The sequence below is a fragment of the Varroa jacobsoni genome, unplaced genomic scaffold (assembly GCF_002532875.2).
Source record: "Varroa jacobsoni isolate VJ856 unplaced genomic scaffold, vjacob_1.0 scaffold_1268, whole genome shotgun sequence".
Lineage (NCBI taxonomy): Eukaryota > Metazoa > Arthropoda > Arachnida > Mesostigmata > Varroidae > Varroa > Varroa jacobsoni.
The window spans coordinates 88,156-101,246 of record NW_019214170.1 but is presented as its reverse complement, the minus strand read 5'-3'; positions in this window follow the sequence as shown (position 1 = coordinate 101,246).

The window sequence follows — 13,091 nt, the reverse complement described above, 5'->3', positions numbered from 1 at the left end:
ATATGCGTACTTTTTTCTAATGGCTTTCGTGGCCTCACAAGATATTTCAGAGAATTCGCAACATAACCCTTGCTAAAGTTGCTTCAAAAGAGAGCAAATATAAGCAAGGGTAATGCTTGCCTTCCAAACCGGCTGAAGTCGAGGTTAGTCCATGCTGAAGCTAGATAAATAACAAACGCGAGATTTGCCAAATTCAGCCATAAAATGCAGTTCAGGTCATGAATTCTGCGGTCCCATCTTAATACTTAGTTTAAGCGTAAAAAAAGATTGGGCGAAATTTCCCATGACAAGCTGCAAATAAAACTATATATAGTTGTTCGGACCAACTTCCATCTAGTTTTATTACCATTAGCGGCCATTTCTTTAGAAAACGTTCACTCACTACGAAAGGCCACTGTTTTTTTTATTTGTACATTTAGTAAGCTTTCCAGTGTGTCTGAAAATAAAGCGAACTTTTATAAAGACGATCTGCTAAACAAGCATATATAGCCGTTAATGTTCAAGACAAATGGCTTCTGTAATAGACCTAATGGTCATGATGATAATAATAACATTAAGCATTACACCGCTTTTATATATATATATAAGTACTTGCCATTTTTTAGTTGAGATAAGGATTTGAAGCAGTTCGATCGTACATATTATGAAATAGTTATGTAAATATGCTTAAAAAAGTTAGTAATATCAGATTTTAAAGCATATTTCCTAAGTTTCAAGCTAACATTGACGACTCCATATATAATACAAGGAGCGAGATATTAACAAAATGAATCCACACAGTTGAAGCCTGTTCGAACACTACGCATCAACAATACTATACAACACTACTTCTTAAAACGGTAAGAAATCAAGTAGCATAGGCCGAAATGTAATGTCTGATGGGGTGCCTACGACGATACCGGACATAAAACTCAAGCCATTTAATACAAAATGTGCGGACCAAAAACATAACCATGGTTGACCTAAAACGCCTTCAAGTTTTACATCCTTAGAATCGCCTTAAGGTTCAGATGACTCTCGTGGCTAAATGTATAAGGTAATTATCAAAAAGATGGTTGCGTGATAGGGGCAAATAAGTAGAAAATGCAAAGGTAAAAAAGATAATTTTAGAAACTAGTTGAAATGGTTTACATCGGCAGCCGATTATGTTGACCCCATTTTTTCCCATTGCAACAGTACATGGGCTGTCTTGTGACTTTTCAGTACGATTTCCTAATCTAAAACCCAAAAAATAAACTTAATTTATTAAGCGCCGTAACTTTCGAACGATGTTTTTGTTCGAGAAAGTTACAAGGATTTTCGACAATTTCGGGAAAATAACCTCAAACGCATGAGGACGATAGCATTTGTCAAAAGCTTTCCAATGGCAGATTGATGATCCCTTTGCAGATAATCTCTTGAAAATTACGGCCGAAATTTTTGAGCAGTAATGACCTAAAAGAAGGCGATATTTCTTATTTTGTCGATAGATCGGTAATGAGACTAATGAGCTTACGGGACATTCTTTACTTGAAAAAAGTTGATGTTTACTTCAAGTCAACTCTCAGCCTGTTTACCGTTTTTTCGCAGAATCGCATTATGTAAAGTTTGATTAGTTTTTGTGAATCTATAAGGCATGGCTTCACTCACGACAATATATTTCTATGTCGTGTGGATCTATATGAAAACAGGATTTGTAAGGATGTATATACGCAAAAGAGACTCGGCACGACAACAGCATTAATTTGAGGACACTGGCGCTCAGCATCCATTCATCAGTCCGCCTACAAGTACCAGTAACAGAAGCAATTATTTTAGTGCTGATAATGGTTGTGTTGTAGGACCAACGAAGGCGGCAATATGAACATTGGCAAATTGTTAAAAGGGCATCACGGGTCGCACTGCTCATTGATTAGTCTGAAACTGAAGAAATCTGATACAAAGCCAGGGGAGGCAGCCACTGAATTGACAATCAACATAAGATAATACATTGATGATGTACATCGGCGGTATACAGAACAGCAACCACGATGATAATTGGAGTTGCTATATCGTTAGTAATATCCGATTCACGATATGGGCAAAAAAGGGCGCATGCTGCAGCTGTTGGTCTAACGCCGCGATAGAAAGGAAAAAATCCTTTACAAAGCATAAGCCAACAGAAACCACTGGCTAAAGGCACGATCGAAACGGCACTTAGAGGATTTAGTTAAGCAGCAAAAAGGTCGTGACTCATTTCAGCTGCGGGGGAGGCGATAAAGTTCGTCAGCCATGAGCCTCAATTTTTCTATCTAAAACTACGCTACCTCGACCAAATAGGCAATAGTGTTTAAGTACACTTACGTACCGAATAGCCTTATGTAATCGATCGATCTTGATCGAAATCATACAGCAATTAGAATCAATGGAGATCGATTCTTTGGCTTTGACGGAAAAGGTTCCGCCATTTTCTCTTATTGTTAAAGACCTCGAAAATACTAACTTATATTAAAGTGTTGGCGTCAGCTGTACAAATCTAGATGAGCACACTCAAATGGCTTTGTAGACGAATGTGTGCGTACATGTATCCGAACCTTCTTCTACGTAGTCCTATTTGAAGTCGGTCGCTTGAGAGTGTGGCATTGTAAAAATTATACGCCTACAACTCTGCTCGTACTTAAGTAGATAGCATGTACACAAACAGCTGCACATTGGCGTGCTCTCCTGGTATATCTCCTGCTAGTAAAAAAGATTTTAAAGCTATGCGAGCGTCATACCAAAAAACTACTGGCTTACTGGCTAAGCAGACGCATATCTTCTTAAGCGGTATTATATTATAATAGAACAATCAAGTGTAATCGATCTGCACTCGAACAGAGAAAGCCTTAAATGGTAAACGTTAGAAGATTTCCTTATATCTGGGTATATAGTTAATGTTATGTAATGGGAATTTTTATTTACTCACTACCTAGTTATTATTTATTTAGTTTAGCTATACATACTCGTCTATTTCTTTATAACAAAGTTCATCTCAACACAGCATAATAGATTTCACCTCGACAATGATATTGCCCTATTATCGATGAGCCATTCAAATCCAAGGATCCAATGGTGACTTTGCATTCATGAGCAGTTGGTAACATCTCTTAACCTACTAACCCAATACATGTCCTTCATTGTCATCGAGCCTTGAGCGCACGACACCCCTCAGCTGTCAGCCCATTGCTGATGGTGTTCCAACAGGCGAAAGGACACTCCGGTCTAAGGTAGCCCGTTCTTGCTGTAACCTTGAGATTTGTAAAAACTAACATCGAGATATTGGGTACTCCGTGCCACCGGCTTTACTCTTCATCTTTTCACTTCGACCTACTCGCGTTCACCTCCGCCAACAGACTTCTACTTCAGTCCATTGTGTTCTCCTCTCCTATAGTTCTCGTCGCAACACAGAAGATGGTCTCCTGTTATTGAGGGTAGCAGCAGTTAGCCGCTGAACCCGGGCTCGATTCCTGGCAAACGCACTGCGTCGCAGTTCGAAAATAAGTTCAGGGTCATCCGGGCGTATAGGAGAGACGCCAGAGCTCTGCGAGATTCATTCGATCGTTGAGTTCGGATGGGCTCTTGGAGGGCTCTATGGAAAGCATTGCTTGCTAAGCAGGGTCGTTTCGTAGCCCTAGGCGACATATTATCAAGCAGACATTGCAGCAAAGACCAGTATCATTATTAACATCAGTACTGATGTGGCTGAAGTGGAATTCTGCTTGTGAAAGTAGAGCCCGTAACCGCCACAGAAGAGGAACGGGGTTGACAGTAAGAGTGCCAGGGGAGAAACCATCGGAGTCAAATGATAGGCAAAGGTCGGCCAATAGCAGCTATTGCTCTTTCCGAGTGAACTAGAGTACGAAATCATCTAGAGCTTTATATGTCTACCGAAACACATCTGTTACACTACGCCACACGCCAGTGTCTTTAAAAGAAACAAGTTAACGGGTTTAAATCCGCCAGTTTTGAAGACGATTAACTCTCGTGGCTACCGGCCACTCGCGACTACTGGATTTATTGCTATGGCTACGAATAATCTTGGACGCCATGTCGTTTGCTGTAGGTCGCTGAACGTAGTCTTACTCAGAATAAGAGTGTGCTAATAAGATCGGATGACTGATATCTATAAAAGAAATATTAACTTACGAAATGGTTACAATATTTTCACTTGCTATTGAACGTATTCTTACTAATGGGGTATGAATATTAAAGCAACTGTAATATCTAGCCAATGCAGGAAAATTATTTTTAAGTTTTGTATATAATGTTATTTTAAGTTACCTGACTATCCGCTCTTCCGAAACTTATGGGAGCGTCTTATCTGCCAACCAACAAAAGCGATCGAAAATCCGACACAGAAAGTGAATTCCATCTCTGGAATGACCATTGTACAGACCCAATATCCTCAGAAATCTTAGGATAGATCGAGTAAATTTTCGTACACATATGCACCCGTTTGAGTACAGCGTTAAAAGTGGGCCACGCAGACCGCGAATCTGCAATCGTATGCTTCAACTTTTGCTCGCCTAGCCTTAGTGGCTCAAGGACGAGCGCATAACTACCTGCTGTTTCACCCGTCGATCCACGAAGGTATCCTCTGGAGCAGCTGAACCAGACTGAACTTAGTCGACCCCCAACAGTAGAATCAACACTCGCTATTGGCAGCAACTGTAACAGGGAATGTCCGTTACAACATTGTCGATTTCCTTCTTTGTTATTTGGTTTATTTCCACGAGCGTGCGTGCTCAATTCACGCAGACAAGAATGATAACATTGCCACGCGGCACCAGCCGCAAGCTCGTAAAGGTATCTGACATTTTTCTGCTATATCTGTGTAAGAGTAAGCCAGGTCCCTGGAAATGAGTGGCTGCGATTTTCGATTGTAAAGACGAGCTTTGCGCCTAGCATGTTCTGTTATGTGTATGCGATCTTCTTTTCTATGCACGAGAGCACTCCCATTATAGGAGACAATTCGACGGTTCCGCTAGGGTTTGTTAGTTCGACGCTATTACTGTGAGAGGCCACGAGTAATGAACAGCAACAATACAATAAAAAATTGAGTATTATGCTAACGCGTACTCCATACACACGCGCGTAATGTACTAATAACATATGCAGGTACACTTTTAAGGTACACCTTATAAGCCGTCACCAAATCAACTGCATTACTACGACGATCAAACAAACAATAGAGAAGATGTATTTACGGGTAAAGGACGAAAAGTAGCAGCGGCGTAACGTGATATATGAAGCAAGTCTACATACTAGTTTTTTTCTATGTTATATATGTATTTATATACATATATAGAAGGACCCGAAGTTCGCCTATCAGTTAGATGCTGCCCGTAGCAATCAGGTGTCCGAAAAGATGACGGCCGAACTGGGGATAGATCTTAGTAAATATTCATTCGTTTCTTCTTACAGTAGATATGAGTAATAAGGTTAATGGGCTGCGGTGTTATTTGTACTCTCGTAAAAGGTTCTATTATTTTAATAGCTTTGCCATAACTTTATAACACTGCACGACTGAATAAAAGCGTTTAACACTGCGAGAACTGAGACGGATATCAGCAAAAATAATTATCTGAACCTATGATACGACACATGCAAATTTAGCTACCACTATTTAAGGTAACAAAAATCTGAAATGGACGCCCCGTCGAATCTCGACCACGAGATGCTAAAACGTATCGTAAACTTTAAAATGGAAACCCGCTTACACTGATGCAAATGCGACCACCCTGGTTGGCTACCCGGATATTTTCCTTTTTTCGAAACCAATGATGGCAGAGGCTCCTGAAAACAATGTTTTCATCCTTTTAAAGTACCTCAAAGATGAGCACTGCTGGTGACAGCAACTCATCAAACGACCGAGCAAACTGGATGAGAATGGCGACAAGGATTATATTAGCAGTCTTTCAGTGCAAACCAAATGAAAACGGACAAACATGGATCTTGCGCAAGATTATTATTATTATTATGTCAACATGTAGATGAATAGCTCACACCCGCTACCTTGAAATTAATTTAGAACTTGTAGGAAACATCAACGTAATGGACCTAGAATAAAACGGGAAGAAATGGCACATAGGATTAATTAGGCAATCAGGTCAAAGGTTGACAAACCTATATTTTAAGAAACCAGTTAGCAGACTCCGACTTTACTGCGCTATATATTGAAATATTATACCAATTTTGTATTGAACTAATGCTGCGTGATTTTAAATCACACTACCGATTTTTGCAAAAGTTCTTAAGTTAAGTAGTTGTTGCACAAAACAGTTCCATTTTGGGATAAATTGCGTGGCTTCAAAGATTTGCTTAAACTAATTGTACCAAATGCCAAACCATTGAGTTCAACTGCTCAGTAGAATACTGCGTCAGAATTACCCATATTTATGACGGTAAGCTAGATTTGTGCCCAAATTGCTTTGCCCATTTTTAGAAGGGTTACTAGAGGATTATAAAGTGCCGCAATGCAATACGGTGGATCGTTCGTGTTTATCTGTTGATTACCAGATTGTACACATAGACATAGAGACATTAGCAATAGTTAGCTATAATGGCATACAACTCAGTATACAAATACAAAACAATTCCCGAACATTTTTTCAAACATTAATTTTCAAAATAGAACCATAAGATAAGGTCCGGCTGAGTTTGGGAACAGGCCTAAGCAGCTACTGATGAAACGCGTATGTTCACCTCGACAAAAGCAAACATTCCTTTTTAGATGCGCCTCAGTTGGCCTTGAATAAAAATAGTATATCTAAAGACTAGGTAAAGGAATTGCATTAATTTACAGCTGTTAATTCTTCTCTAAGATTAAATAAAAACACCGAAACTAATTAAACAATTTCGCTTCAAAGGCTATATTCCTTTTTTTGTTCTTTTAATGTGATGGATTTTCATTTGCAACGTCTTGTGTAAAATTTCTAACTGATTGATCACGTAAAGGCGCATGATTAAGCACGTTCGCGCGCGTGATTCCGAGCACGTTAGAAAGACTAAAAACAAAAACTAATGTAATAGAAAAAATAAAAATAAATATATAAGCTGACTCTCAGTATTTTCAATGGCCAAGCAAAACACTGTCGATGTCACCAAAAACAAAACGACTGTGTACATGTCGCCGTATGTTATTACTCAAGTCAATACATGTGAACAGTAATAAGCATGGCTATGACAGTAAACCTAGCTAAGAAAAGGGGACTATGCCAAGATGACCAGCTTTAAATTTACCGGTTCGTAGACAAGCAGAACGTGACAATAATAAACAGAGCAGTTGAACTTACATTTAAATGCTAAAGAAAGAATTTGCTCAGATGAATACTACCGCCAGTTAAATCGTACTGCTTCTTTTACGATGGATTTAACGGTAACACTGGTTTATTTTTGTTTTAGAAATCGCATCTGAATATTTATCAAAGCGATTATCCTGCAATCATCGTTTTTTAGAACTACTTGGAAAGCAATGTGAAAATTTGATTATGTTAGTCTGTCGCTCCGAGCGCGGCCAGCCTTTGGTCGACGCCGCAGCAGCGTAGCAAATGTATATGGGTAATATGGGCTAAAATTTGCTTAACACCATCATTAAAAACAACTAATGCCGAGCGAGAGAATATTAGCAAATTGGTTAAGGACCTCTCTATTATGTAGTCTAGTAAATTCACTGCAATTCATTGTTCTTCATGAAAATATGAGCTGAGGACGCATATGCTGTTGGCCTATATAGTTTCCTAACGTAAAGTTATGTGTATCAGAGATGGGGTAATATGGACCAGCAATGAATTCGTGCAAAGAAGTCGTTCATGAAGCAAAGACAGATGTAAAATGCTTTTCTTTCGAGCGGTCCTTCAAAGCCAAATTGGCTACGCCGTAGTCTGCATGACTGCGGCGGCTATGCGTGATTCCAGTATAAATAACTATCTCTGGCAAAAAACCTGCGATGTGTTGTATATGTAGGCAATATTGTTTTGTCCGAACGATGCGTTAAATGCGTGAATAAAGTCGTCAAAGTATCTTTCGAAAACAGCCACATGTAACACGTAGCTGACGACAACGAGAAGTCGTACGACAAATGCAAAAATACGATGCCTTATATCTATGCTTGAAAACTAGCAGCTCTATTTCGCTCCGGCCAATACAGCCCCCAGAATGCTATATAAATGAAAGTAATGGCTTTCATTACTAACGTAACAGTTTGTTTTTAGAAATGTAGCTTTGGGACGAGCGAAACGGTGCTAGAAAAGGAAGCCAAATTGGTTTTCTGCTCGATAGACTATTTTACTACGCCATGTAACCTTTTTATTTGAAATATGGTCAAAGAACAAAATCCTGTAAAGTCAATTGATTTCTTAATTCACGTATGCCTGGACGTCGACTAGCGCGCTCGGCTTTCTGCTCGCCTCATCGGCTTGACGCGCGAAATTCGAAAAGGAACTCCATTGTTATCGGATATACAGACGGTCGAACACCGATAGTAGCAGTAACATATTGTAAACAAAACAGTAAATCAAAGCATTAACTGTATTGACATTAACACTAAATTATAGTAGGTTGCATCTTAATGATACAAACAACAACATCTGTTTACAAATTCAAGCCTAGTCTAGCATGCCAACAGTAATTCTATAATGATAATGGACCATTGCCGTAAAAAATAGTGCAGCATCTTCGCGAACAATGCTACTGAAAATTCCTAGCTTTAAGTGCATAGTTTCTGTGTCGCGAGTTCGACAATAAGTTACTTAACAGTCGGTATATTTAACTGGCTAATTCAATAATAGAACGCTATATGTAAATGTATTCATTCAAAGGAATTCGACAAGGTCTAAACGTTTCGAATATTCGACTTCTACCATAGAGTCGGCCTACTTTGTAATTCTGATTCAGCTCGTGAGATTTCTTAGCTCAATGACAAGGCATCTTGTGAAAACATACCCGTATATACATTCGCATATATTTAACCCCATACGCAGTATATGCGACTCTATACAAGATAGATGATTATCGCACATTGGGTTGACATCGGGTTGTGTCCACTTATAAACATACGCATCTTGATGGTATGCAACGTCTTGTATCTCGTTGTTTACAAAAACCGAATTGATCGCTTACATACTTGGACGCTCCGACCTGGCTCTCGCCATAACGCTCGTCCCCCTGAGCTAGCCACTAATCGACGGGATCGTCGTCGTCGTAGACTAACTAAGCCAGCCGATCAACAGCTGCTTACGCCGAGTATCAACCCCTTCGTCTTTTCTTCCTCTTGCTGTTATTGTTGCTGCTACTATTCACCATGCGTCTTCCGGATGCACGCTGCTGTATTACCCCCTAAACCTAGATGAAGGGAAGATACCGCAGCTGTACTATGGATGACCTGATTTGCGCGTGGTGTCTAGCCAGTCAGTTGCATAAAGCATATTGAGCAGGCTGCAGAGGCGGTGATCCTCGTTGGCGTATCAGTTGGAATCGTTTCAAGCCTGCGCCTTTTGCACAGTTTCACAATTATTGCTGTTCTAGATAATCCTCATGTACCAAGTGCTCAATAGCAGTCCTGAAAAAGGCTCGTGTGTAGATGAATGTACCCTTTATGGATGCCTCTCCGCACATACAATCTTACGGTACTGATCTCAGGTTCGATCGTACTGACCGGCTAGGATGTTAAGCTACGATCTTGTCTATCTCTACTAATGCTTCGACTGAACACATATTGGTTAGATAACATATTTGCATGTGCCTTGTGATAACTGTTCCATATGCTAGGGTAGAATTCAACTGGGATAACTCCATCTCTCATGTGTGTAGGTAGCCTTCTGGACATAAATGCGTGTTGAAACTATCTAAAATTGCTGTGCCATGTCTTCGGTACATATAAGCAGAACCTCGGTTCAAATTTTTTATACGCTTTTTCTGTGTTTTAGCTTGAGCGCCACTGATTCTTTTAAGTTTTTCAGAATATGCGCAGAAAACCGTGACAAAAAGGTGACGAATCAAGTAAGTGGCAGACGAGCCATATTATTATTATTTCATTCAGATAAAGCTTCACAATACCTCCATGTAACATTTATGCTTTCAGGTTATCCGCTCCGCAAAGGTATGATTTGGTAAGAAGTTTATTGCACCATTGATATCTATATATAGTATACAAAGAGTGCTGTTAAATACGGGGATATATACAACACGGATGAATTCAAAGAAATAACCACAAAATATAACCGTTTTTACAAAAATATGAATTCACTTGACAATCTGTAGTAGAAGCACATAAACGTGACGCGCGTAAAAAGTAAATTTTATCTTTATTTCTCGCTACACAAGTCTGCGTTAGTAAAGAGCTTTGTTAGTGCCACAGTAGACGCACACATTCAGACGCATAGGCAATAAAGCAAATGACCCTCCGACGTAAAGTCACGATTCTATTTAGTAAAATCATCCGTCAATGACTAAAAGAGGAATCCAAAATAAAACACAGTAAAAATTAGGTACTGTGGTCGGATTTCTCACCCCATAGAAACGAAACTGCAATGACCATTAGTTGGGCATCCAAACACCAGAACACCAGACAGCTAAATAACTGAATCCATTAGGATAAATTAAGTTGCGCCTTTTTGTCAGGCATTCGAGATCACATACAACTTCCCATTGTTTAGTTACCTTGCACATTAACGTCAGATGAAATCAAAGCTGTCGATCCGTAGGCCAAAAATGACTAGGTTTACTATCAAAGGTCGTTTAATTTGATAACTAAATATTAACAGAAGATTTTTTCCTATCCAGTAATGTATATTTATGCATTACACCTACTATTCATGTATCAGTAAACTCGCTTGGTTCAAAAAAGAAATACTGCTTCGTCGAATTGTATGGTTGCGCTATGTGTTTGATCTCAACTTTGACTTGACGTCGTAATTTTCACTTTGGACGATTGAAAACACTTACAACATATCAAGGCTTTCGAAATGGACTAAATAGGAAAATCTTAGTCAGCATCATGGTTTAAACGTGCGGATAGTCCTCGTTACTATCACCGTCCATTGAAGTCAACCAACACTGCGGTCATTCGCCTTTGCGAGAAAGGCGAAGGCACACCAATGACGCCCCCTGGAAACGAATTCAGTCGATTTTCTATACAGTGAATTTATTCTTATTGGGCTCTTTTATTATTTTCAGGACATGTGCATATTGTTTATTAGATTTTTATGCGGCGACCAAAACAAACTGATCATTTGGTTTTGTCACTGTCTGCCATGTAAGAGGGTTAAATATGCTGTTTACCTAGATGCAGACACCGCGTCCCCCGTGACAGTTTCACGGGTAACGCATTTGCATAGTTAGCTAACGGACACGTTGCGGTCAAGGTTCGAACCCGGACATAGACAGACATCGTTTCGTACTGGGAATCAGCCGGACATAAAAGTCGAAACAAAAATACCTGTACTCCGATTTCATATTTGGTTCCGATCGACGAGATGCTTTTGTATGGTTTACACTTCGGTAATTTAGCAGTACAACTGATCTTTATGAATAAACATCGGGGGAAGAGGAGATGAAATTGTTTGACGAAAATGTCGCCAATGTCGCGTATATAAACATGCGTAGTTTTTACGAGTCGTAACAATTTAGCTTTTCTGCTTCTTGTTTGTCAAACCGGTATTTTCACCACTTCTTTAGTAAATTGAACTAGCGACAGTATCTGTTCAGCCTACATGGTATTTGTCTCGAAGGAGAGGCACCAATCAATATGATTCACTTGATTGTTATCGTTATATACGCTAGTTTTATGATGAATATGTCCAACAGTTGTGCATCTTTGGTCATCGCTTCTGGGAAGGGTGGATTGAAAAAAATTCTGGTGCAAACAGAAGTTATCTTCTACACGAAGCGATTTTTGCGTATCGCGCTAGGCGGTAACGTTACCAAAAAAGACAAAACTAGTTGAGTAATTCCACTCATCCGGTAATAAGTTTGGATCGATGATTCAAAAATTTATATGCAACAAACGTTCACAATTCATTATGCGGGATATATTAAGACCATCAATTTTGTATTAACAGGGATTCCAAATTCAAATCTTAGGGCACAGTTTAGTGGCAGTTCGGTCGATATTCGTATCGTCAAGTCACCACAGCCTGTGACTATCGTAATGGCGTCATCAGGAATGTGAGCTGGACCGGCGAGCTAGGACGAAAAGCTTCATTTTTGAGCTACCTATCCTACAGGGAGGTTTATTCTGGAGTTTCCGGAACCGGCCTTAGAAATACCTTAATCGTTAGCTGAGATTCTAAAAAAGCATCACTTTCGTTAGGGATTGAATATTTCATTAGAATATCCCCATGGGGATTGCATGTCTACGGTGTCGGAGTGGTTAGGTGAAGCTGCGAACTTAACCCATATTCTCTGCCCAGTAAAAACTTGATACAGTTTTTATCTAAGCACTGCGAAACATACGCGAGGGGAACTGACGTTAAATAGTTTCAGTACCCACAGAAATTTTGAGAAAATCAAACTTCTAATTAGCGTACAAACAGCATTGAATTAGACGATTCAGTTAGGCAAATCTTATCGTTCTATAGTACGTTCTTTTCTATCGCATTATCTTCAATGAAACTACTCCAAAATCTACGAAGCTGGTAACTTTAGTCATTTTAAATTTATTCATTCGTATAATCTTAATCTTGTATATAGCACCTTAATACCTTAGTTATTGAAATATATATGTTTTTAGTGCCAGATGACTGATCCTAATATTACTATACTCAACATTAAAAGAGAATTTTACTTACCAGTGTAAGAACGAAGATAATATGAGTGTTGGCGAACAATCAATTTTTTATTCAGGCAATCACTCATACCAAAGTTTCCTCTCGGCGAATCTTTATTCTCTTAGGCTTGATGGGTTGCATCAAAGCTTGTTATTGTCAAAGCGTCTAGTTACGCTTTTTCTTATTCTCGTCGAAATGTAATGATAATCCATCAAATTGATGCGTGTCTATCCTATTCTAATACATTTAACATCTGCTACCCACTCGCCGGTTATTGTGATCGTTGATTCGTTGGCAGTTTTCACTTAGCCAATCTGAACAGATTTT